The sequence below is a fragment of the Bubalus bubalis genome, chromosome 9 (assembly GCF_019923935.1).
Source record: "Bubalus bubalis isolate 160015118507 breed Murrah chromosome 9, NDDB_SH_1, whole genome shotgun sequence".
NCBI classification, from domain to species: domain Eukaryota; kingdom Metazoa; phylum Chordata; class Mammalia; order Artiodactyla; family Bovidae; genus Bubalus; species Bubalus bubalis.
Window position 1 is genome coordinate 108,740,041 of NC_059165.1, and position 25,551 is coordinate 108,765,591.

Genomic DNA, 25,551 nt, shown 5'->3' on the forward strand with positions numbered 1-25,551 from the left:
AGGTTGCCCCACCACCACCCTCAGGAGCCAGCAAGGGACCCGGTTACTCTCCCTCACTGCTGCGGCAGCAAGGACCCCAATAAAGCCTTGCCTGAATTTCTTGTCTCCCCTCTAGTCAATTTCTGTTGATTAAGGCCAAGAACCCAGATCAGTAGCAGATTTTTGGCACCCAACTTGGGACAGTTGTCCGCTTCCCAGGAGAAGATCTGGGAGCCTGGGGGATCACCACTGCTGACAAGTGATCACCTGAACCTCACTTCGTCCCACCTGGGGGCCTCTATCAGGCAAAGCTTAACCCTTCCTCTTTGTCTCTTTCCCCTTCTTATTATCTCTCTACTTCTTTCTCCTTTTCTACTCCTCTGTTGTATCCTTCTGAGAGAGTGGACCTCCTGCAGCTAATCACTGCTCTCAGCCTGTGGCTGGCAACAGCTCACCTTGACAGGTGACAAGCAGAGGTGGGAGAGGCTGGCCTAACACGTGCAAACCTCGGTCCAGTGGGCTCTCCCTGACGGGAGATTTAGGATAGTGAGTGAGGTTTAAACATATCATGTAGGGGCTGGAAGCCCTATCCTCCCAGTATTCTCACCTTTATTTTCCTGCTGTTTTTTTTTTTCCCCCAGTCTTTCTGCTCTTTCACCCTGTACCTCTCCCTTGATCCTTATATCTGCACTCGCATCCCTGTTATCCTGAAAACTTGTTTGTGTCAAGCTCTGTCACTGGTACATGTTAAATAAGGATCTTCATCTTATGCAGTTTTGTCTGTCCAACTGTTCCTTCAAGTCTCTGCTAAAACTGTGGGCATGATGGAACACTAAGCCTTGAAATTCAAACACAGCCCACATTGCCTGAGACTCCAGCCTTGGGTTACTTAGACATTAAAGAGAAAAAAAAGGGGGGAGATGAACTTGCATTTCCCCCTCTTCTGCCTCTGCCTCTGCAATGTAACTATTTTGCCTGGGCTCTCAGGAACTTTCTGATCCATCTGTAGTCCCCCAGACTGAGGAAAAGAAAAAGAGACATTTTATTTTGGGAGAATTACACCTCTTTTTTATTTAGGATGATGGTGAAGATGATCATGATGATGTAAGCTGCAAGTGTACGGCATCATAAAATAACATCTGTATATACTACAGAGTGAGCACCCTGTAAGTTTAGTCAGCATCCATCACCACATAGCTCCCCCCTCACCCAGTCCCTTGTCCTCTGGTAACCACTGATCAGTTCTCTGCTGAGTTAACAAACTGATTTGTCTCAACAAATCTGAGTTTGTTGCTATTATATTATTTGTTTGTTGTGTTTGTTTTTATTCCACATGATTGAAATCATAGAGTATGTGTGTTTCTCCTTACTTATTTCACTTAAGACCCTCAAGTTCCATCCATGTTGTTACAAATTGCAAGATTTCATTCTTTTTTATCTTCTGAGAAGAAGATGAACATCTCTTTATCCATTTATCCATGGATGCACACTTAGGTTACTTCCATATCTTGACTGTTGTAAATAATGCTGTAATGAATATAGGGGTGCATTTATCTTTTTGAATAAATATTTTTGTATTAAAAGAGACCTTTTAAAATTCAAGGAGGAAAACGAAAAGATCTCTGATTCTGTTGTCTGTCTTTATGTAAAAATTAACTTGTAAATGAACTGTATTTAATTGGCTTAAAGGAAACTGAGTGCTTATATACATACTCAGAAATATAAAACTCACCAGAATACATTCCAGATACATATGATCTGGGAGATAATAGTAAATTAATATTTGGTATTAGAGCTTGGTTTTAAGCTTGTAGGCTTAATTAATACAGACCTGTCTTTAGAATCATGAACATTAAATGTAATACTTTTATTGTACTTAGGGTTCAGTTCAGTTCAGTTCAGTCGCTCAGTCCTGTCCGACTCTTTGCGACTCCATGAATTGCAGCACGCCAGGCCTCCCTGTCCAGCACCAACTCCCGGAGTTCACTCAAACTCACGTCCATCGAGTCAGTGATGCCATCCAGCCATCTCATCCTCTGTCGTCCCCTTCTCCTGCCCCCAATCCCTCCCAGCATCAGAGTCTTTTCCAATGAGTCAACTCTGCATGAGGTGGCCTAAGTAGTGGAGTTTCAGCTTTAGCATCATTCCTTCCAAAGAACACCCTACTGGAAGTTAATAAGTGCATATTATTGTTGATAAGTGCATATTGTTATAAAATCTGTCAACAGGGAAAATGATATGATTACATTTTTAAGTAAATGTTACTGAGGTAAGAGCTTTTGGTAAACTCTATAGGAATAATTCTTTACCAGCTGAGCTACATGTTTTGGAAATATCCATCTAAAATAGTCTCTCCACATTTTGATAACTTGAAACAAAATTAAGTTAATTAATAGGAATTCATTGAGGATCCAGGCCATTTCAAATAAGATGAAATATTGGAACATTAATTGCTAAGCAGATCCAAATTTACTCCTTTGCTACTTTTGTCTTCTTATGAGGGGGAAACTAAAGATGTTTGAGTATATCAGACACATATCTTTTTTCTTATTTAAAAAAATTAATTTATTTTAATTGGAGGCTAATTATTTCACAATATTGTAGTGGTTTTGCCATACACTGACATGAATCAGCCATGGGTGTACATGTGTCCCCCATCCTGAATCCCCCTCCCACCTCCCTCCCTATCCCATCCCTCAGGGTCGTCCCAGTGCACAGCCCTGAGTGCCCTCAGACACATATCTTTTACCACAGACCACATTAAGGAAAGAAGTTGTTCTTTCGGAAGATGCATGTTTCTAGAGGTTATGGGATAGTCCAATCAGGGAACGCTAATGTAAAAGATAGGTCATGGTTGCTTAAGGAAAGTAGGATGTGTGCTTTCAGTAAAGGAAGGTATGAGGAATGGAAATATATTTTGTCCTGCTGCTGCCGCTGCTAAGTCGCTTCAGTTGTGTCCGACTGTGCGACCCCAGAGACGGCAGCCCACCAGGCTCCCCCGTCCCTGGGATTCTCCAGGCAAGAACACTGGAGTGGGTTGCCATTTCCTTCTCCAATGCATGAAAGTGAAAAGTGAAAGTGAAGTCGCTCAGTCGTGTCCGACTCTTAGCAACCCCATGGACTGCAGCCTACCAGGTTCCTCCGTCCATGGAATTTTCCAGGCAAGAGTACTGGAGTGGGGTGCCACTGCCTTCTCCGATATTTTGTCCTAGAGTTTGTTATTTCTTCTTTTTTAAATTAATTTTATTGGAATATAGTTGATGTACAATGTTGTGTTAGTTCCAGGTGTGCAGCAAAGTGAATCAGTTATACACATACACGTGTCCACTCTCAGATTTTTTTTCCCATATAGGCCTTTAGAGTATTGAGTTTAGAGTTCCTTGTGCTATACAGTAGGTCCTTACTGATTATCTATTTTATAAATAGTAATGCCTATTAAGTATTTTGATAGAGGCAAGCAGTCAGAGATTTCACAAAAACAGTGCTCTATAGCAGGGAAACCCAACCTCCAGGATCTAATGCCTGATGATCTGAGGTGGTTGTTTAGTTGCTAAGTTGTGTCCAACTCTTTGTGACCCCATGGACTGTAGCTCACAAGGTTCCTCTGTTTGTGAGCTTTTCCAAGCAAGAATACTGGAGTTGGTTGCCATTTCCTTCTCCAAGCTTGTTATTTCTGAATGGGGAAAGAATAAGGGACAAACCCCCTGATCCAAGCAGCTGCGCCACCTTCGTGCTCAATCCTTACTGGGGCAGAGCTGCCAGAGGCTACAGAAGGCCCTAAGCGCCTATATTTCCTGCTCCCCTAGCTGCCAGCTCTCCTGCGTCCCTGGCACTGCCGGGGTCCCTGCAATCCAAGCAGCTGTGCTGTCTCTGTATCTGGTCCTCACTGGGACACACCCAAGTCCTCCAGGGAAGCCTCTGGAGCAAACTCCTGTGGACAACCCACATGCAGAGGTGAAGGTAATATCGCAATTGAACCCCAGGGGCAGTGTGACTAAGGAAGAGGATGGAAAATCTTCCTACCAGCTGTACAAGCTGCAGATTAAACCCACATGGTTAACGAGGCAGACTCTGTATCTATGGAATATATAAAAGGACAATGAGAGTTCCCATAAAAGTAAACGCAGTAGCTCTGGCAACTGTGGACACTGGAGAAAAGAATACACAGGAGTAGCGCCAGATTAGAGTCTGAGCTGTCCCCACAGCAGGTCCGGAGACCAGCCCAGTGTTGGAGAGTATCCTAGGGACGTGGAGGTGGACTGTGACTCACACCAAGGGAAAGGACACTGATAGCTGAGATCTGAGAAAAACATTTATTATTACTCATATTTTGATTGGTTCTGGACTTTTTTTTTCTTCCTTTTTTTTACCCGCTCTGTTACTGTGGTTGTCGATTTTATTATTACTATTAACTCTATTTAAGCTTTTGAGAATTTTTTTTTTTAAATCACACTTTTTATTTCCTTTATACACTTCTACCTCTACATTCGCCTTTTGCAGGTCTGTGGGTTTTTTTGTTTTCTTTTTTCTTCTTTAAACAAGTTTTTTTAAATTAATTTTTTATTTTGTATGTTTTTCTTATTGTTCTTATCCTGCTATAGTTATTCTTTAATATACATAAATCTTTTTTACATACTTCTATTTAACTTTGCTTTTCTATTTTTTTTCTTATTTTTCTTTCTTTTTTTCATCAAGTTATTAGTTTGATTTTTTTTTTTTTTTTTTTTTTTTGCTTTATCCCCCAGTTGGCATTCTGCTTTGGTTTTGTTTCCTGGTTAATTTTTTTAGTTAGTTTTGTTTTTATTTGGTCAATAACACTTTTGGTTTCCTTTACTTGCTGGGTCACTTTCTTGTATTTTCTTTTCTTTGGACTGTTTTGGTTTTGTTTATGTGTGCGTGGTCCATTGTTTTTGTTATTATTTGTCTGACTTTGTTTGTACCATTCATATGGGATTTGTCTTTTGTTTCTTGTTTTGTTTTTAGTTTTCGTGTGTTTGTTTTAATTCCCTTTAATGCCATAACAAGTGACTTGTGGAACTGTTCCCTGACCAGTGTTGGGCCTGAGCCTTTGGAGTGGAAGTGCTGAATCCAGGACTGCCAGAGAACTCCTAACCCCAGGAAGTATTAATTAGTGAAAACTCAAACAAAGGTCTTCACCTGTACACAAGGCCCAGCATCACCCAACTGCTGGCAGCACCCAGTGCAAGATGCCGCACCCAAACAAGCAAGACAAAAGCACAAATTCAATCATCAACAGACGGGACTCCCACAGACACCCCAAAACATATCACCTAGCACAACCCTGCCCAGCAGAGGGAAAAGAAACTCACCTCCTCCAACAAGAATGCAGACACAAGTCCCTCCCAACACAAAGTCTACACAAACCACTGGACCAGCTTTACCCACTGAGGGCAGACACCAAAAGGAAGAAGGACATGACCCTAAAGCCTAGGCAAAGGAGACCTCAAGCACGGTAGATTAGGAAAAAAATGAAAAGACAGAAGTATTGCACAAATGAAGGAACAAGGTGGAAATTAACAATACCAAATAAACAGAGAGGAAATAAGGCAAACTACTTGAAAAAGAATTCAGAGTAATAATAGTAAAAATGATCTAAAACCTTGAAAATAGAATAGAGAAAATGCAAGAATCAATTAACTCATTTAACAAGGACTTAGAAGAAATAAAATAAAGCCTTACAGAAATAAAATATAGCCTTACAAATAGCTGTGAAAAGAAGAGAAGCGAAAAGCAAAGGAGAAAAGGAAAGATATAAGCATCTAAATGCAGAGTTCCAAAGAATAGATCGGTGTGTATCTTGGCATGTTTCTCCTTCGGTTTATCCTGTTTGGGACTCCCTGCACTTCTTAGACTTAATTGACTATTTCCTTTCCCACATAAGTGAAGTTTTTTTCTATACTCTCTTCAAAAATTTTCTCAGACACTTTCTTTTTCTCTTCTTCTTCTGGGACCCCTTTAAGTAAAATGTTGGTGTGTTTAATATTGTCCCAGAGGTCTCTAAGACTATCCTGAATTCTTTTCATTATTTTTCATTTATTCTGCTCTTCGGCAGTTATTTCCACAAGTCTATCTTCCAACTCATTTATCCATTCTTCTGCCTCAGTTATTCCACTATAGATTCCTTTTACAGTATTTATTTCAGTGATTGTGTTCATCTGTTTGTTTATTCTTTATCTGTTCTAGTCAGTTCAGTTCAGTCTCTGAGTCACGTCCAACTCTTTGCGACCCCATGAATTGCAGCATGCCAGGCCTCCCTGTCCATCACCAACTCCCGGAGTTCACTCAAACTCATGTCCATCAAGTTGGTAATGCCATCCAGCCATCTCATCCTCTGCCGTCCCCTTCTCCTCCTGCCCTCAATCCCTCCCAGCATCAGAGTCTTTTCCAATGAGTCAACTCTTCTCATGAGGTGGTCAAAGTACTGGAGATTCAGCTTCAGCATCAGTCCTTCCAATGAACACTAAGGACTGATCTCCTTTAGAATGGACTCGTTGGATCCCCTTGCAGTCCAAGGGACTCTCAAGAGTCTTCTCCAACACCACACTTCAAAAGCATCAATTCTTTGGCACTCAGCTTTCTTCACAGTCCAACTCTCACATCCATACATGACCACTGGAAAAACCATAGCCTTGACTAGATGGACCTTTGTTGTCAAAGTAATGTCTCTACTTTTGAATATGCTGTCTAGGTTGGTCATAACTTTCCTTCCAATGAGTAAGCGGCTTTTAATTTCATGGCTGCAGTCACCATCTGCAGTGATTTTTGGAGCCCCCAAAAATTAAGTCTGACACTGTTTCCACTCTTTCCCCATCTATTTACCACGAAGTGATGGGACCAGATGCCATGATCTTTGTTTTCTGAATGTTGAGCTTTAAGACAACTTTTTCACTCTCCTCTTTCACTCTCATCAAGAGGCTTTTTAGTTCCTCTTCACTTTCTGCCATAAGGGTGGTGTCATCTGCATATCTGAGGTTATTGATATTTCTCCCGGCAATCTTGATTCCAGCTGGTGCTTCCTCCAGCCCAGCGTTTCTCATGATGTACTCTGCATATAAGTTAAATAAGCAGGGTGACAATATACAGCCTTGACATCCTCCTTTTCCTATTTGGAACCAGTCTGTTGTTCCATGTCCAGTTCTAACTGTTGCTTCCTGACCTGCATATAGGTTTCTCAAGAGGCAGGTCAGGTGGTCTGGTATTCCCATCTCTTTCAGAATTTTCCACAGTTTATTGTGATCCACACAGTCAAAGGCTTTGGCATAGTCAATAAAGCAGAAATAGATGTTTTTCTGGAACTCTCTTGCTTTTTTGATGATCCAGCGGATGTTGGCAATTTGATCTCTGGTTCCTTTGCCTTTTCTAAAACTAGCTTGAACATCTGGAAGTTCACGGTTCACGTATTGCTGAAGCCTGGCTTGGAGAATTTTGAGCATTACTTTACTAGCATGTGAGATGAGTGCAATTGTGTGGTAGTTTGAGCATTCTTTGGCATTGTCTTTCTTTGGGATTGGAATGAAAACTGACCTTTTCCAGTCCTGTGGCCACTGCTGAGTTTTCCAAATTTGCTGGCATATTGAGTGCAGCACTTTCACAGCATCATCTTTCAGGATTTGAAATAGCTCCACTGGAATTCCATCACCTCCACTAGCTTTGTTCATACTGATGCTTTCTAAGCATTGACTTCACATTCCAGGATGTCTGGCTCTAGGTGACTTCACATTCCAGGATATCTGGCTCTAGGTGAGTGATCACAACATCATGATTATTTTGGTCATGAAGCTCTTTTTTGTACAGTTCTTCTGTGTATTCTTGCCACCTCTTCTTAACATCTTCTGCTTCTGTTAGGTCCATACCATTTCTGTCCTTTATCGAGCCCATTTTTGCATGAAATGTTGCCTTGGTATCTTTAATTTTCTTGAAGAGCTCTCTAGTCTTTCCCGTTCTGTTGTTTTCCTCTATTTCTTTGCATTGCTGAGGAAGGCTTTCTTATCTCTCCTTGCTATTCTTTGGAACTCTGCATTCAAATGGGTATATCTTTCCTTTTCTCCTTTGCTTTTGCATCTCTTCTTTTCACAGCTATTTGTAAGGCCTCCTCAGACAGCCATTTTGCTTTTTTGCATTTCTTTTCCATGGGGATGGTCTTGATTCCTGTCTCCTGTACAATGTCATGAACCTCTGTCCATAGTTCATCAGGCACTCTATCTATCTGTCCATAGTTCATCAGGCACTCTATCTATCAGATCTAGTCCCTTAAATCTATTTCTCACTTCCACTGTATAATCATAAGGGATTTGATTTAGGTCATACCTGAATGGTCTAGTGGTTTTCCCTACTTTCTTCAATTTAAGTCTGAATTTGGCAATAAGGAGTTCATGATCTGAGCCACAGTCAGCTCCCAGTCTTGTTTTTGCTGACTGTATAGACCTTCTCCATCTTTGGCTGCAAAGAATAGAATCAGTCTGATTTCATTGTTGACCATCTGGTGATGTCCATGCGTAGTCTTCTCTTGTGTTGTTGGAAGAGGGTGTTTGCTATGACCAGTGTGTTCTCTTGGCAAAACTCTATTAGCCTTTGCCCTGCTTCATTCCATACTCCAAGGCCAAATTTGCCTGTTACTCCAGGTGTTTCTTGACTTCCTACTTTTGCATTCCAGTCCCCTATAATGAAAAGGACATCTTTTTTGGGTGTTAGTTCTAAAAGGTCTTGTAAGTCTTCATAGAACCGTTCAACTTCAGCTTCTTCAGTGTTACTGGTTGGGGCATAGGCTTGGATTACTGTGATATTGAATGGTTTGCCTTGGAAACGAACAGTACCAGTATCATACTGTCTGTCGTTTTTGAGATTGCATCCAAGTACTGCATTTTGGACTCTTTTGTTGACCATTATGGCTACTCCTTTTCTTCTAAGGGATTCCTGCCCACAGTAATAGATATAATGGTCATCTGAGTTAAATTCACCCATTCCAGTCCATTTTAGTGCTCTGATTCCTAGAATGTCGATGTTCACTCTTGCCATCTCCTGTTTGACCACTTCCAATTTGCCTTGATTCGTGGACCTAACATTCCAGATTTCTATGCAATATTGTTCTTTATAATATTAGACCTTGCTTCTATCACCAGTCACATCCACAACTGGGTATTGTTTTTGCTTTGGCTCCATCCCTTCATTCTTTCTGGAGTTATTTCTCCACTGATCTCCAGTAGCATATTGGGCACCTACCGACCTGGGGAGTTCCTCTTTCAGTATCCTATCATTTTGCCTTTTCATACTGTTCATGGGGTTCTCAAGGCAAGAATACTGAAGTGGTTTGCCATTCCCTTCTCCAGTGGACCACATTCTGTCAGACCTCTCCACCATGACCCGTCTGTCTTGGGTGGCCCCACAGGGCATGGCTTAGTTTCACTGAGTTAGACAAGGCTGTGGTCCGTGTGATCAGATTGACTAGTTTTCTGTGATTATGGTTTCGGTGTGTCTGCCCTCTGATACCCTCTCGCAACACCTACCATCTTACTTGGGTTTCTCTTACCTTGGACAAGGGGTATCTCCTCACTGCCACCCCTCCTGACCTTGAACGTGGAGTAGCTCCTGTCGGCCCTCCTAGGAACGTAAGTGAAAAGTGAAAGTGTTAGCCACTCAGTCGCGTCTGATTCTTTGCAACCCCCATGGACTGTAGTCCACCAGGCTCCTCTGTCCATGGAATTTTCCAGGCAAGAATACTGGAATGGATTGGCATTCTTTTCTCCTGGGGATCTTCCCAACCTAGGGATTAAATCTTGGTCTCCTGCATTCTTGTCAGATACATATCGATGATTACTTTAAATGTAAGTGGATTAAATGCACTAGCCAAAAAATGCAGACTGGCTGAATGGACACAAAAACAAGACCCACATACATTGCTGTCTACAAGAAACCCACTTTAGACCTAGAGACACATACAGACTGAAAGTGAGAGGATGAAAAAAAGATATTCCATGCAAATAGAAATCAAAAGAAAGCAGGAGTAGCAATAATTATATCAGATAAAATAGACTTTAAAATAGAGACCATTACAAGAGATGGAAGGACACTACATAACGATCAAGGGGTCAATCCATGAAGAAGACATAACAATTGTAAATATTGATGCACCCAACATAGGAGCATCTCAATACATAAGACAAACACTAACAGACATAAAAGGAAAACCCAACAGTAACACAATAATAGTAGGAGACTTTAACATCCCACTCACACCAATGGACAGACCATCAAAACAGAGAATTAACAAAGAAACAGAAGCCTTAAATGACACATTAGACCAGATGGATGTAGTTGATATCTTCAGGACATTCCATCCAAATGCTGAAGAATACACCTTCTTTTCAAATGCACATGGAACATTCCCCAGGATAGACCACATCTTGGGTCACAAGTCAAGCCGCAGAAAATTTAAGAAAATTGAAATTGTATTGAACATCGTTTCTGACCACAATGCTATGAGACTAAATATCAGCTACAGGGGGAAAAAAATGTAAAAAAAACAAACACATGGAGGCTAAATAATACATTTCTAAATAATGAACAAGTTACTAAAGAAATAAAAAGGGAAATAAAAACATTCTTAGAAACAAATGATGAAACATGATGACCCAAAACCTATGGGATGCAGCAAGAGCAGTTCTAAGAGGGAAGTTCATAGCAATATCTTATCTCAAGAAAAACATTAAATAGACTGCCTAACTTTACATCTAAAACAACTGGAAAAAGAAGAACAAAACCTCCCCAAAGTTAGTAGAAGGAAAGAAATCATAAAGATCAGAGCAGAAATAAATGAAAAAGAATGAAACAGTAGTAAGGATTAATAAAACGAAAAGCTGGTTCTTCGAGAAGATGAACAAAATTGACAAACCATTAGCCAGACTCATCAAGAAAAAAAGAGAAGAATCAAATCAATAAAATTAGAAGTGAAAAAGGAGAGGTTATGACAGACATAAGGGACTATTACAAGCAACTGTATGCCAACAAAATGGGCAACTTGGAAGAAATGGACAGATTTTTAGCAAAGTTCAAGCCTCAAAGACTGAATCAGGAAGAAATAGAAATTATGAACAAGTCAGTTAGAAGCACAGAAATCAAAACTGTGATAAAAAATCTCCCCCAAAACAGAAGCACAGGGCCAGATTGCTTCCCAGGTGAATTCTATCAAATATTTAGAGAAGAGGTAAGGCCTATCCTTCTTAAACTCTTTCAAAACATTAGAGAGGAAGGAACACTTCCAAACTCACATTCTATGAGGCCACCATCACCCTGATCCTAAAACCAGATTAAAGACAGCACAAAAAAAGAAAATACAGGCCAGTATCACTGATGAACATAGATTCAAAAATCCTTAATAGAATTCTAGCAAACAGAATTCAACAACACATTAAAAAGATCATACACCATGGTCAAGTCTGGTTTATCTCAGGGATGCAAGGATTCCTCCATATACACAAATTAATCAATGTGATATACACATTACCAATTGAAAGATAAAAATCATATGATAATCTCAATAGGTGCAGAAAAAGATTTTGACAAAATTCAGTACCCATTTATGATAAAAACTTCAAAAATGGGCAAAAAGGAACCAACCTCAACATAATAAAGCCATATATGATAAACCTACAGCAAACATTATTCTCAATGGTGTAAAACTGAAAGCATTCTTTCTAAGATCAGGAACAAGACAAGGGTGCCCACTCTTGCCACTGTTACTCAACAGAGTTCTGCAAGTCCTAACTATGGCAATCAGAGAAGAAAAAGAAGTAAAAGGAATCCAGAATAGGATTAAAGAAAAGAAAACAAGTAAAACTTCTTAACAGAAAAGAAGTAAAACTCTCACTGTTTGTTGATAAGATACTATACATACAAAACCCTAAAGATATTATCAGAAAATTACTAGAGCTAATCAGTGAGTTTAGTAAAGTCACAGGATACAAAATCAATACATAGATAACTTGTGTTCCTATACACTAAAAATGAAAAATCAGAAAAAGAAATTAAGGAACCAATCCCATTTACCATTGCAACAAAAAGAATAAAATATCTAGAAATAAACCTACCTAAGACATCTGGTCCCATCACTTCACGGGAAATAGATGGGGAAACAGTGGAAACAGTGTCAGACTTTATTTTTTGGGGCTCCAAAATCATTGCAGATAGTGACTGCAGCCATGAAATTAAAAGACGCTTACTCCTTGGAAGGAAAGTTATGACCAACCTAGATAGCATATTCAAAAGCAGAGACATTACTTTGCCAACAAATGTCCATCTAGTCAAGGCTATGGTTTTTCCAGTGGTCACGTATGGATGTGAGAGTTGGACTGTGAGGAAAGCTGAGTGTCAAAGAATTGATGCTTTTGAACTTTGGTGTTGGAGAAGACTCTTGAGAGTCCCTTGGACTGCAAGGAGATCCAACTAGTCCATTCTGAAGGAGATCAGCCCTGGGATTTCTTTGGAAGGAATGATGCTAAAGCTGAAAGTCCAGTACTTTGGTCACCTCATGTGAAGAGTTGACTCATTGGAAAAGACTCTGATACTGGGAGGGATTAGGGGCAGGAGGAGAAGGGGATGACAGAGAATGAGATGGCTGGATGGCATCACTGACTCGATGGACGTGAGTCTGAGTGAACTCCGGGTGTTGGTGATGGACAGGGAGGCCTGGTGTGCTGTGATTCATGGGGTCACAAAGAGTCGGACATGACTGACTGAACTGAACTGAACTGACTGAAGGAACAAAAGAGCTGTATGCAGAAAACTATAAAACACTGATAAAAGAAATCAAGAAGACATAAACAGATGGAGAGATATTCCATGTTCCTGAGTTGGAAGAATCAGCATTGTGATTATACTACCAAATGCAATCTACAGATTCATTGCAATCCCTATCAAATTACCAGTGGCATTTTTCAAAGAACTAGAAAGAAAAATTTCACAATTTATATGGAAACACAAGAGACCCTGAATAGCCAAAGTAATCTTGAGAAAGAAGAATGGAGCTGGAGAAAAGAGACACAGATGTAAAGAACAGACTTTTGGACGCTGTGGGAGAAGGCAAGGGTGGGGTGATTTGAGAGAATAGCATTGAAACATGTATATTATCATATGTAAAATAGATGACCAGTGCAAGTTCGATGCATGAAGCAGGGCACTCAAAGCCGGTGCTCTGGGACAACCCAAGGGATTGGGTGGGGAGGGAGGTGGGAGGGGGTTCAGGATGGGGGGACACATGTGCACCCATGGCTGATTCATGTCAATGTATGGCCAAAACCACCACAATACTGTAAATTAGTTTGCCTCCAATTAAAAAAAAAAAGAACAGAGCTGAAGAATCAACCTTCCTGACTTCAGACTATACTACAAAGCTATAGTCATCATGACAGTATAGTACTGGTACAAAAACAGAAATATAGCCCAATGGAACAAGATAGAGAGCCCAGAGATAGACCCACACACCTATGGGTACTTTGTTTTTTACAAAGGAGGCAGGAATATACAATGAGGCAAAGATAGCCTCTTCAATAAGTGGTGCAGGGAGAACTGGACAGCTACATGTAAAATAATGAAATTGGAACACTTCCTAATACCATAAACAGAAATAAACTAAAAATGGATTAAAGACCTAAATGTAAGGCCAGAGACTATAAAACTCTTGGAGGAAAACATAGGCAGAACACTATGACATACATCATAGCAAGCTTCTCTATGACTCATCTCCTAGAGTGATGGAAATAAACAAGTGAGACCTAATTAAAGTTAGAGGCTTTGCAGAGCAAAAGAAACTATAAGTAAGGTGAAAAGACGACCCTCAGAATAGTAGAAAATAATAGAAAATGAAACAACTGACAGGATTGACTTCTAAAATATACAAGCAGCCCATGCAACTCAATACCAGAAATCAAACAACCTAATCAGAAAGTGGGCAAAAATCTAAACAGACATTTCTCCAAAGAAGACATACAGATGGCTAATAAACACATGAAAATATGCTCAGCATCACTCATTATTAGAGAAATGCAAATCAAAACTACAATGAAATACCTCTCACACTGATCAGAATGTCCATCATCAAAAAATCTACAAACAATAAATGCTGGAGAGGGTGTGGAGAAAAGGGAACCCTCTTGCACTGTTGGTAGGAATGTATATTGATACAACCACTATGGAAGACACTATGGAGATTCCTTAAAAAACAGGGAATAACACTGCCATTTGATCCAACAGTCCAATTACTGGACATACACCCTAAGAAAACCATAACTGAATAAAACATGGATCCCAATGTTCATTGCAGCACTGTTTACAATAGCTAGTGCATGGAAGCAACCTAGATGTCCACTGACAGATGAATGAATAAAGAAGCTGTGGTGTATATATATATACAATATTATATGTACCAGCCATATTACCCAGCCATAAAAAAGAACACATTTGAGTCAGTGCAAATAAGGTGGATGAACCTAGAGCCTATTATACAGAGTGAAGTAAATCAGAAAGAGAAAAAGATAATATTTTAATGCATATATATGCAATCTAGAAATATGGTACTGATGAACCAGAGATGCAGACATAGAGAACAGACTTCTGGACATGGGAAGAGGGGAGGGAGAGGGTGGGACAAATGTAGACAGTAGCACGGAAATGTATTACACTACCGTATGTAAAGTGGATCCGTTCAGTTCAGTCGCCCAGTCGTGTCCAACTCTTTGTGACCCCATGGACTGCAACATGCCAGGCTTCCCTGTCCATCACCAACTCCCAGAGCTTACTCAAACTCATGTCCATCGAGTCAGTGATGCCGCCCAACCATCTCATCCTCAGTTGTCCCCTTCTCCTGCCTTCAGTCTTACCTGGCATCAGGGTCTTTTCCAATGAGTCAGTTCTTCACATCAGGTGGCCAAAGTTTTGGAGTTTCAGCTTCAGCATCAGTCCTTCCAATGAATATTCAGAACTGATTTCCTTTAGGATTGACTGGCTGGATCTCCTTGCAGTGGATAGCCAATGGGAATTTGTTCTATGATTCAGGGAACTCAAACTGGGGATCTGTGACAGCCTAGAGGGTGTGGGAGGTGGGAGGGAGATTCAGGAGTGAGGAAATATACATATATCTATGGCTGATTCATGTTGATGTATGGCAGAAACCAACACAATATTGTAAAGCAATTATCCTTCAATTAAATAAATTTAAAAAAAGAATAAGTGTCAATATAACATGGCTACAGAAAGTTGCAAAAAGTTTGCAGAAAAAGGAACATTCTGAAAAGTCTTGGATTTGGTCAGGATTTTCTAAGGTTGGATTAAATTTGATCAGGGAAATGGATTTTATTAATAGTAGGCTGATACAGAACTGGATTTGCTTCTCTGTCTCACAAGAGAACAGTTTTCCTGGAATGCTGCTTTTGATAAAATGTGTGAGTTTCTGTGCCTTTAAAGTGAAGTGAAAATTGCTCAGTCGTGTCCGACCCTTTGTGACCCCATGGACTGAGTCCCTTGAATTCTCCAGGCCAGAATACTGGAGTAGGCGGCCTTTCCCTTCTCTAGGGAATCTTCCCAACCTGGGGATTGAATCCAGGTCTCCTGCATTACAGGCGGATTCTTTACCAGCTGAGGCACCAGGGAAGCCCAAGAATACTGGAGTGGGTGCCTTTACATGATCTCTATTTACTCTTGAAATATTTTTTTCACCTTACCTCATTGTTTCACAACGACTTTGATCCTATATAACCAAGTGTTTTAAAACTTTTTGAAGGAAGTTCCTGGCAGTCCCATGGTGAGGGATCTGTGCTTGTGCTGCAGGGGACATGGGTTTGATCCCTGATCAGAGAAGTAAGATCTCACAAACTGCACAGCGTGGCCATAAAAACTTTTTGAAATTTTTGACAGACTTCCCAAATGTGAAATTCTAATTAAAGTTCTTTTGATCTTCAGCTGACTTTGGGGTGCTTCAAAGGGACCCAAGAGCATCCCAAAGAGAGATCCTAAGCTAATTGGGTTCATTTAGTATGTTAAATTACACTGTCCAGACTCACTGTTGCCTATGTTAGATGGAATCATCAGACTCTTCTCAATTTTATGATAGCCACCAAACAAATAGGGGAGAGGGTTTGGGGTTCTTCTGCTGTCTAATGTCTTACCTTACTCTTTGTCCAAAAATCCCCCGTAGGAATACTCCCGCCTCTAGGAATTCAGTTCTTGACCCCCGTGGCATTTTCCTTTGCTCCCAACTCCAGTTCCTCCTTTTTGCTAGGACCCCCTTCACTTCAGGCCTTGGCAGCCCATATACTGCCCTGGACAGCCTTTTAGGTGAATGCTGCTCAGAAGCCCACATTATAAACTTTATAGATGCTCAGTCTCAAGGAATAAACCCCAGCATAAGGAAACTTACTATAGGACATAAGCTTTAAAGACACAGACCCCCTCAAGGAGAGTCCTGGCAGTGCCCTGGTACAAACCTCCTTCTGCCCATGACCCTTGTGAAAGAGGCCAAGTCAACCAGCGATGTCTATTTAGACGTCCAGTTAATCAGAGACTCTCCAGTTGGGAGAGTAGAGGACACTCAAAATCCCACTGGGTAAGAAGGGAATTTGGAGGACATTCGGACCCACTTCCGGCAAAAGCCTCCTAGTGAATGTCTCTGGGATGCTGGAATTCATTGTTAGGGATGCTTTTTACCAGTTGCAGTCTACTCAACATGGGAGGATCCTCTTCTAAGCTAGGAGCCCATTTGAGAATATAATTCCTTGGAGGGAGCAAAAGCCAAGGAACCACATGACCCAATGTGTATTAGAAGGGACGAGAAAGTATATTAAAAAGACCAGTTAACTATAAAATGTTTAAAGGAGTGAACCAAGAAGAAAAAGAAAATTCAGCTCTCTTTCAGGGACAGCTTATGAACCTTTTAGAAAATTTAGTAACATTGATTCTCCTCCTGAGTGTCAACCCCTGCTTCTACAACATTTTATCAGCCAGTCCAACCCTGATATTATGCCCACAAAAATCCTAAAGGTAGGTAGCCTTTGTGGTATTTAATAATCGAGATCAAGTTGAGGAGGAAGAAAGAACCAATGTGAAAATAGGCAGACCAGGGTTCATGCTTAACTGATGGCCGTTGCTGTCAGTCATACTTTGCAACCTCAGGGCTACTCAAGGGAGCGAAGGAAGTTTAAACATTCATTTGGAGATAAACCAGCAAGGGGTTTCCTTTCCAACCCTGGCTTGGCAGGATGGCACCAGCAAAGAAGGACAGCAAGAAGGGCTGGTCTGCCATCAATAAGGTAGTGACCAGAGAACACACTATTGACATTCACAAGCATATCCATGGAGTGGGCTTCTGAAAGCGCACCCCACAGGCACTCAGAGAAATCCAGAGAGTTGCCATGAAGGAGATGGGAACCCCAGATGTATGCATTAACACCAAGTTCAACAAAGTTGCCTGGGCCAAAGGAATAAGAAATGTCCCATATCGTATCTGTGTGTGGTTGTCCTGAAAATATAATGAAGATTCACCAAAGAAGCTCTATATGTTGGTTACCCATGTACCTGTCACCACTTTCAAAATCTACAGTTAATGTGGATGAGAACTAACTGCTCATTGGCTAGTAAAGTTATTAAACCGTAAAACAAAAACAAAACCCAGCAAGGGCTTCAAATGCAAGTCACCTGGCCACTGGGCCTGTACATACCAGAAAGGAGTCCCCTGGTCCATGCCCAGTCTTCAAACACATTTCCAAGGTCATTGGAAGTGGGACCTTTCCTGGTTCAAAGGGGAAGAGGATGCCCATTCCTGAGGTGGCCATGCTGGATGACCAAGGAAGCCTGGTACCTTCCTCCCACATAAGATATCTATCTCCACTGAGGAGCCCTGGGTGGTTTTTGATGTAGCAGGTGAGAAAATCCATTTTTTTTTTTTTTTTTACTTGATACAGAAGCTACTCACTCTGTCCTAATCTCTCATAATGGGCCTCTCCTCTAAAAGCTATACATTGAGTGATGTCGGTGGAAAGCCTTGCAGCCGTTACTTCACTGGGCCTTTTCACTTGCCAATTTGAACAGTGGCTTCATGTGCCTTTTTAGTTGTGCCTCAGTGTCCTACCCCTTGGAGAAGGAAATGGCAGTCCACTCCCGTATTCTTGCATGGAGAATCCCATGGACAGAGGAGCCTGGTGGGCTACAGTCCATGAGGTCACAAAGAGCTGGACACAACTGAGCGGCTACACAGCAGCAGACCATCTGGGCTCCTTCAGAGCCATGTTATGGCTCCTAATGGAGGCACCAGGCAGCCCCTTTTCTTGACTCTAAATCAGCTAGAGGAACAAGGGCTTTTTCCCAGCCGTATTCTACACACAGTAAACCCCACAGTTTGAGACAAAGGAATCCCTGGGAAGGCTATAAATGCCCAACCTGTAAAAATTAGCTTTAAGGCAGAAGTCGCTTATTCTGACAAGAGACAGTATTCCATAAAGTTGGAAGCAAAAAGGATTTGCAGCCTTCATAGATAAATTCTTAACACATGGCCTCTTAATGCCCTGTCTCCCAGCAATACCCCTATTCTGCCAGTTGTTAAGTCAGATGGGGAATATCAGATGGAACAAGACTTTAGAGCAATAAATGATGCAGTGGTCCCTGTACATCGCCTCTTGGCCAATCCTTATATTAGTCAAGATTCCTAGAGATGCCTAATGGTTTACTGTGATTGACCTCCAGAATGCCTTCTTTTTTCACCCCAGTTCATTGCTCATCACAGTCTCTTTGCCTTTGAGTGGACTAACCCTTACTCAGGCCAAATGCAAGAATATACCTGGACAGTATTGCCTCAGGGGTTTCAGGACAGCCCACACTTGTTCTCCCAGGCCCTAGGAAAGGAACGGAAGGAAATACACCTAAAAGAAGGATGATCCTACAGTGTGTGGATGGCATGTTAATATGTAGCCCACAATGGAGACCTTAGATTGGAATACCCTTGAAGTCCTTGATTTCCTTGAGGCCTGGGACTAAAGGGTCTCCCACATAAAGGCACAAGTCTCAAAGCAACAGTTTAAATGTCTAGGATATGTTATAAACCCTGGAAATAGACAGTTATTTCCAGATAGAAAACAAGCTATATTAGGCCTAAACATCCCAAAGATAAACATATTTGTACCTTCTTAGGCATGGTAGAATTTTATGGAATTTAAATTCCAGGATTTGGTCCAATGACTAAGCCTCTATATGAAGCCACTAAATGCCCAGATACAGAACCATTACTTTGGACTGTGGAACAAGAAGAGGCCCTCACCTGGGCTCTTATTCTGGGCCTCCCTTTATTTGTTTGCTTAACTTTTAATTTTATATTGGAGTATAGGTAATTAATAATGATGTGTTAGTTTCAGGTATATAGCAAAGTAATTCAATTATACACATATCTATTTCTTTTCAAATTCTTTCCCATTTAGGTTGTTGTATAATATTGAGCAGAGTTCTATGTGCTTACAGTAGGTCCTTGTTGGTGAACCATTTGAAATGTAGCAGTGTGTACATGTCATTCCTAAACTCCCTAACTATCCCTTCTCCCCCTCTTCCCCCACCCTAGTTTCTTCTCTAAGTCTATGAGTCTGTTTTGTAAATAAGCTCATTTGTATAATTTTTTTTTAGATTCCACAAATAAGCAATATAATATGATACTTCACTTTTCTAACTTACTCCACTCAGTATGATAGGCTTTAGGTCAATCCATGTTGCTGCAAATAGCATTATTTCATTCTTTTAAAATACTTGTTTATTTGTTTTTATTTTTGGCTGTGCTGGGTTTTTGTTGCTGGATATATGCCCAGGAATGGGACTGCAGGATGATGTGGTAGCTCTATGTTTAGTTTTTTAAGGAACCTCCATACTTTTCTCCATAGTGGCTGTACCAGTTACATTCCCATCAGTGGTGTAGGGGAATTCCCTTCCCTCCACACCCTCTCCAGCATTTATTTGTGGATTTTTTGACAATAACCATATTCACTGGTGTGAGGTAATATCTCAATGTAGTTTTTTTCTACATTTCTATAATAATTAGTGATGTTGAACATCTTTTCATATTCTTCCTGGCCATATGTATGTCTTCTCTGGAGAAATGTGTGTTATATCTTCTGCCTATTTTTTGATTGATTGTTTGTTTTGATGATATTGAGCTGCATGAGCTGTTTGTAAATTTTGGAGACTAATTCTATGTCAGCCACATCACTTGCAAATGTTTTCTCTCATTCTGTGGGTTGTCTTTTCATTTTGTTTATGGTTTCCTTTGGTGTGAAAAAGCTTTTGAGTTTATGTCCCATGTGTTTATTGTTATTTTTTTATTTCCATTATTCTGGGAGACAGATAAAAAAAGATATTGCTGCAATTTATGTCAGAGAGTGTTCTGCCTATGTTTTCCTCTAAGAGTTTTATAGGTCTCACATCTGGTCTCACATTTAGGTCTTTAATCTCATTTTGAACTTAGAATATTGTAATTTAATTTTTTTACATGTAGCTGTCCAGTTTCCGAGTACCAGTTATTGAAGAAACTGTCTTTCCACAATTGCACAGTCTTGTCCCCTGTGTCACAGATTGACCATAGGTGTGTGGGTTTATTTCTGGGCCTTCTATCTTGTTCCATTGATTTATATTTCTGTTTTGGTGCCAGTATCATTCTGTTTTGATGACTATAGCTTTGTAGTATAGTCTGAAGTCAGGGAGCCTGATTCCTACAGCCCTGTTCTTCTTTCAAGGTTGCTTTGGTTCTTCGGGGTCTTTTGTGTCTCCATACCAATTTTAAGAATTTTTTGTTGTGTTATTCTAGTTCTGTGAACAATGCTGTTGGTAATTTGAAAGGAATTGCACTGAATCCATAGATTGCCTTGGGAGTACGGTCATTTCGACAGTGTTGATTCTTCCAGTCCAAGAACATGGTGTATTTCCCCATCTATTTGTGTCTCCTTCAGTTTGTCTCATTAGTGTCTTACAGTTTTCAAAGTACAGGTCTTCTGTCTCCTTCAGTAGGTTTATTCCTAGGTATTTTATTCTTTGTGATGTGTTGGTAAATGGGATTGTTTCTTTAATTTCTCTTTCTAAACTTTCATTGCTAGATATAGAAAAACAATAAACTTCTGTGTATTAATTTTGTAATCTATAACTTTGCCAAATTCATTGATGAGTTCTAGTAGTTTTCTGATAGTATCTTTAGGATTTTCTATGTATAAGTATCATGTCATCTGCAAATAGTGACAGTTTAACTTCCTTTCCAATTTGGATTCATTTTATTTCTTTTTCTTTTCTGATTGCCATAGCTAGGGCTTCCAAACCTATATTGAATAAAAGTGGTGAGAGTGGAAATCTTTGTCTTGTTCCTGATCTTAGAGGAAATGCTTTCAGCTTTTCACTGTTGAGGATGATGTTAGCTGTAGGTTTGTCATATATGGCCTTTATTATATTGAGATATGTTCCCTCTATGCCCTCTTTCTGGAGAGTTTTCCTTATAAATAGGTGTTGAATTTTGTCAAAATCTTTTCTGCCTCAATTGAGATTATTACGGTTTTTAACTCTTCAGTTTGTTGATGTGGTGTATCACACTGATTGATTTGTGGATACTGAGAAATCCATACATCCCTAGGATAAATCCCACATGATCATAGTGTATGATCCTTTTTAATGAATTTTTGGATTCAGATTGCAAGTATTTTGTTGAGGATTTTTGCATCTATGTTCATCAGTGATATTAGCCTGTAATTTTCTCTTTTTTGGTGGTATCTTGGTCTAGGTTTGTTTTAAGTATAGAACTATTTCAATATTTAGTTTCATTTTAAAATTAAAATTATCGGACAATTTTTTGCAATTTAAAATTCATTATTAGAGGTGAGGAAAACATTAATAAGCCATTAGTTATTGAAAACAAATAAAATTATCAACCATGCATTTAAAAAAGCCATGTTAAAGAGTAAAAAGTTCCAATTATACTATTTAACCAAAGGAAATCTCCTTTACCTCTTTATTTCTAATTATAACATTCTCATTTTGACATAATTACACCTTTTTCACCCAATTAATACAATGTAAACAAAATTTTTCCAAATGTTAAGACTTTACCATTTATGACCTATGACATAATTGTAACTCTTTAAAAGTTCCTTAAAAGAAATTTGAAATTTTAATTTTCACTGTGAACCTGTCTGATCAAAAAGTAAAGGACATCACTACCACATGAATTAAAACAAATAATGGAATAAAAAACAAAAATGGTATCTATATAATCAGCAAATTATCTGATAAGACATTTTAACTGCTTCACATTTGTGCTTAGCACAAGTGAGAATAAACTGGTTCCAAGGTACTACAAGGTTTGGCATTTTTCCTCTTAAGCTTTAAATCATAGTGTTACTCTACTTAAGTAATCTCTAAGAAAATGGCAGTGTTCTTAAGTACAAAAATTATTATATCCAGTAGGTGGTATTCTACATAGTCAAGATAACAAGAGAATTCTTTATAAAATTAGATTTTTTAAAATGCAGAATATCTGATAATTACCAGTATCTCAAAAGCAAAAATGAGAAAAATACAGAAAATAGAAGTACTCATTGAATAATATTTCACTTTGAGGAAACCAGAAATGATTCTATTCCAAGAAATAAGTAATAATGATGAGATGTAACACACCATATATCTTTTAAGCCAAACCATGCTTTTCTGCTCAGAACAGTTCTGATTTTTACATTCTTAGTCTCCTTTGTCCAGAACAGGACCCATTTGAAGTCATTATTTGAATAGAGTTCATAATCTAAAGCCACTTTTCTCCACAGGATATTTTCATTTTAGTATTTATACAAAAGCTGCAAAAAGGCAAATGAAAATCAGTTATAAGAATTTGTAGCATAATAAATGCCAGTTACAATAACTGTCAACAGACTTCTATACCGAAGCCAAAAAGTTGCTACAGTACAGGTGAGAAACTAACATGATTCCTCCATATACTCAGACTTCGTTTAGTAATACCGTCATAAGATCCAAAAACAAACCTTGATGGGTCCTTTCAAAGATGCATAATTTTCCAAACAATTTTCCTCTGGACACACAGCCTGTACATTGATTCAATCCTTTTTTTAGTCGTTTAGCTTTTGCAATATTTTCTTGACGTTTTTGTTTCTTCTTTTGCTCCTTTTCCCTGGCCTCAATCATCCTGGCCAATTTCCAAGACCACACAGCACTTGCTAGAAACAGTGGAGTTACAGCCAAAAATAACTGTTGTAAGGAAGCCATATGGGTCCTTTGCAGCCCATTCCACAACATACTCAGCCCAATCCTTTAAATGAAACATCTTTGTGGAGGCCTTATGCTTGAGTAGTGATCTCTAATTTTGTCCTGGGATTAGCAGCCAGTCACAATTTCAGATGACCTTTGGTTGGCTGTCTTTTTCTTTAACTCTACCAATACAGTTCTGAGAGAAGGCTTAAATTCTATATACTCCTGTTCACCTCAATTTTGGACCCCAAGGGCAAGCGCCCTCCACACCAAGGAATAAATATTATTCTTCTTCCTTCCGAAAAGAATTGACCAGACTTGATCTTCGGACCAGACCCGCACGGCGCCTGAAGCTGAGGGCGCCTCGCAGCCACCTGCACTTTCCCTTCCTTGTGTTTTCCCCTTGCTCACTCTTCCTTCCTCACCCGCACCGCTGCGGCCTCGCTGCCCTGACCCTGCACACTGGCGAGCACCGGCGGGGCTCGAACAGCCAGCGATGCCCGGGGATCAGGGGTCGTCCCCATCACACCCTGGGCTGCTGGTGCCGCGCCGCGGCCATCTCCGCTGAGCACCCGGGCGAAACAGCCGCACCGGCCTCCACCCGCCCCATTACATTTCACGGGCCTGGTGGGTTCGGACCTCCACCCCGGCTTACCGCTTGGTCTAGTTTTGGTATAAGGGTAATGGTGGCCTCATAGCATAAGTTTAGGAGTTTTCTTTCCTCTGCAATTTTTTGGAACAGTTGTAGAAGGATAGGTGTTAGCTCTCCTCTAAATGTTTGATAGAGTTTGCCTGTGAAGCCGTGGGGCCCTGGTTTGTTGAGAGTTTTTAATCATAGTTTCAATTTCAGTGCTTGTGATTGGTCTGTTCGTATTTTCTATTTCTCCTGGTTCAGTCTTGGGAGACTGTACCTTTCTAAGAATTGTGTCAATTTCTTCCAGGTTGTCCCTGTAGAGTCAGTTGTGACTTCTCTTTTTTCATTTCTAATTTTATTGTTTGAAGCCCTCTCTCTTTTTTCTTGATGAATCTGGCTAAAGGTTTATCAATTTTATTTTTTCGAAGAACTAGCTGTTATTTCATTGATCTTTTCTGTTGTTTATTTCATCTCTATTTCATTTTATTTCTGCTCCAATCTATGATTTCTTCCTTCTACTAACTTTAGGTTTTATTTGTTATTTCTCTAGTTGCTTTAGATATAAGTTTAGGTTGTCTATTTGCGATTTTTTTTTTGTTTTCTGAAGATTGCATTGCTATAAGCTTCCCTCTTACAACTGCTTTTGCTGTATCCCATAGGTTTTGTTTGATTGGTTTTCTGTGTGTGGTTTTTTTTTTTTTAGTTTGTTTTTGGCCATGTCATGTGACATGTGGAAATTCATCCCATAGATTTTGGATCATTGTGCTTTCATTTTTGCATGTCTCTAGGTATTTTTTTATTTCCTCTATGATTTCTTCAGGGACCTATTAGTTGTTAACTAGCATATTGTTTCAGTTCAGTTCAGCCACTCAGCCGTGTCCGACAATTTGCGAACCCATGAATCGCAGCATGCCAGGCCTCCCTGTCCATCACCAACTCCTGGAGTTCACTCAGACTCACGTCCATCGAGTCAGTGATGCCATCCAGCCATCTCATCCTCTGTCGTCCCCTTCTCCTCCTGCCCCCAATCCCTCCCAGCCTCAGAGTCTTTTCCAATGAGTCAGGTGAGGCTTTATTGGGAATCCTGCTGCAGCAGGAGGGAGCAAAAACAAGTAACAGTTTGTTTCCCTTGTTCCCTGAGTTGGGGGAGAGTGCTGGCTCCTTATAAGACGTGAGAGTGGAGGTGTCTTGGGTCATCTGCCCACCCTCTTGGTGGTGCCATGTGCAGGGTGCATGTGCAATATTGTGTTTTTGCTCCTGGCTCCTCAGGATTGGCAGTTGGGTTCTTGTTTATAATTTGTTCCAACTCTGCATGCACACGCAATTATTTTTAGTCCCTTATAGTTTCTTTGTATTTTATTGTTCCGAGGAGGTTTGTCCAGGTGCAAACACTGAAGCAAAAGGTCTCAGGTTTCAAGTACCAGCCTGTGTCATTTCCCCCGAGGAATTCTTCACCCTTGATTTATACAGGTTAAGGTGATATTGGGGTGGCAACAGTGTGTGGTGGCTTGAAGTGAGATAGTTCTCTATCGGAGACTCAATCCTGGGCCACCTGGGTGAAAACCAGCACTCCTAACTGCCAGGACACCAGGGACTAGTGGGTAGAAGTACAGCCCTGGTTCTTGTCTCCTTTGAAAAAAGAATTTTACAAAGAGACTGAGATT

General features: G+C 40.2%; 1 protein-coding gene and 2 pseudogenes across 1 annotated transcript in view; 2 read left to right on the forward strand and 1 right to left on the reverse strand.

The window, feature by feature from the left end:
* SQSTM1 (sequestosome 1) overlaps window positions 1–25,551 on the forward strand; it is a 68,132-nt gene that overhangs the window by 1,409 nt on the left and 41,172 nt on the right. The gene's annotated exons all lie outside the window — the stretch shown is intronic.
* LOC102408425 lies at window positions 15,588–19,456 on the forward strand (annotated as a pseudogene).
* Window positions 21,401–24,191, reverse strand: LOC102408095 (annotated as a pseudogene).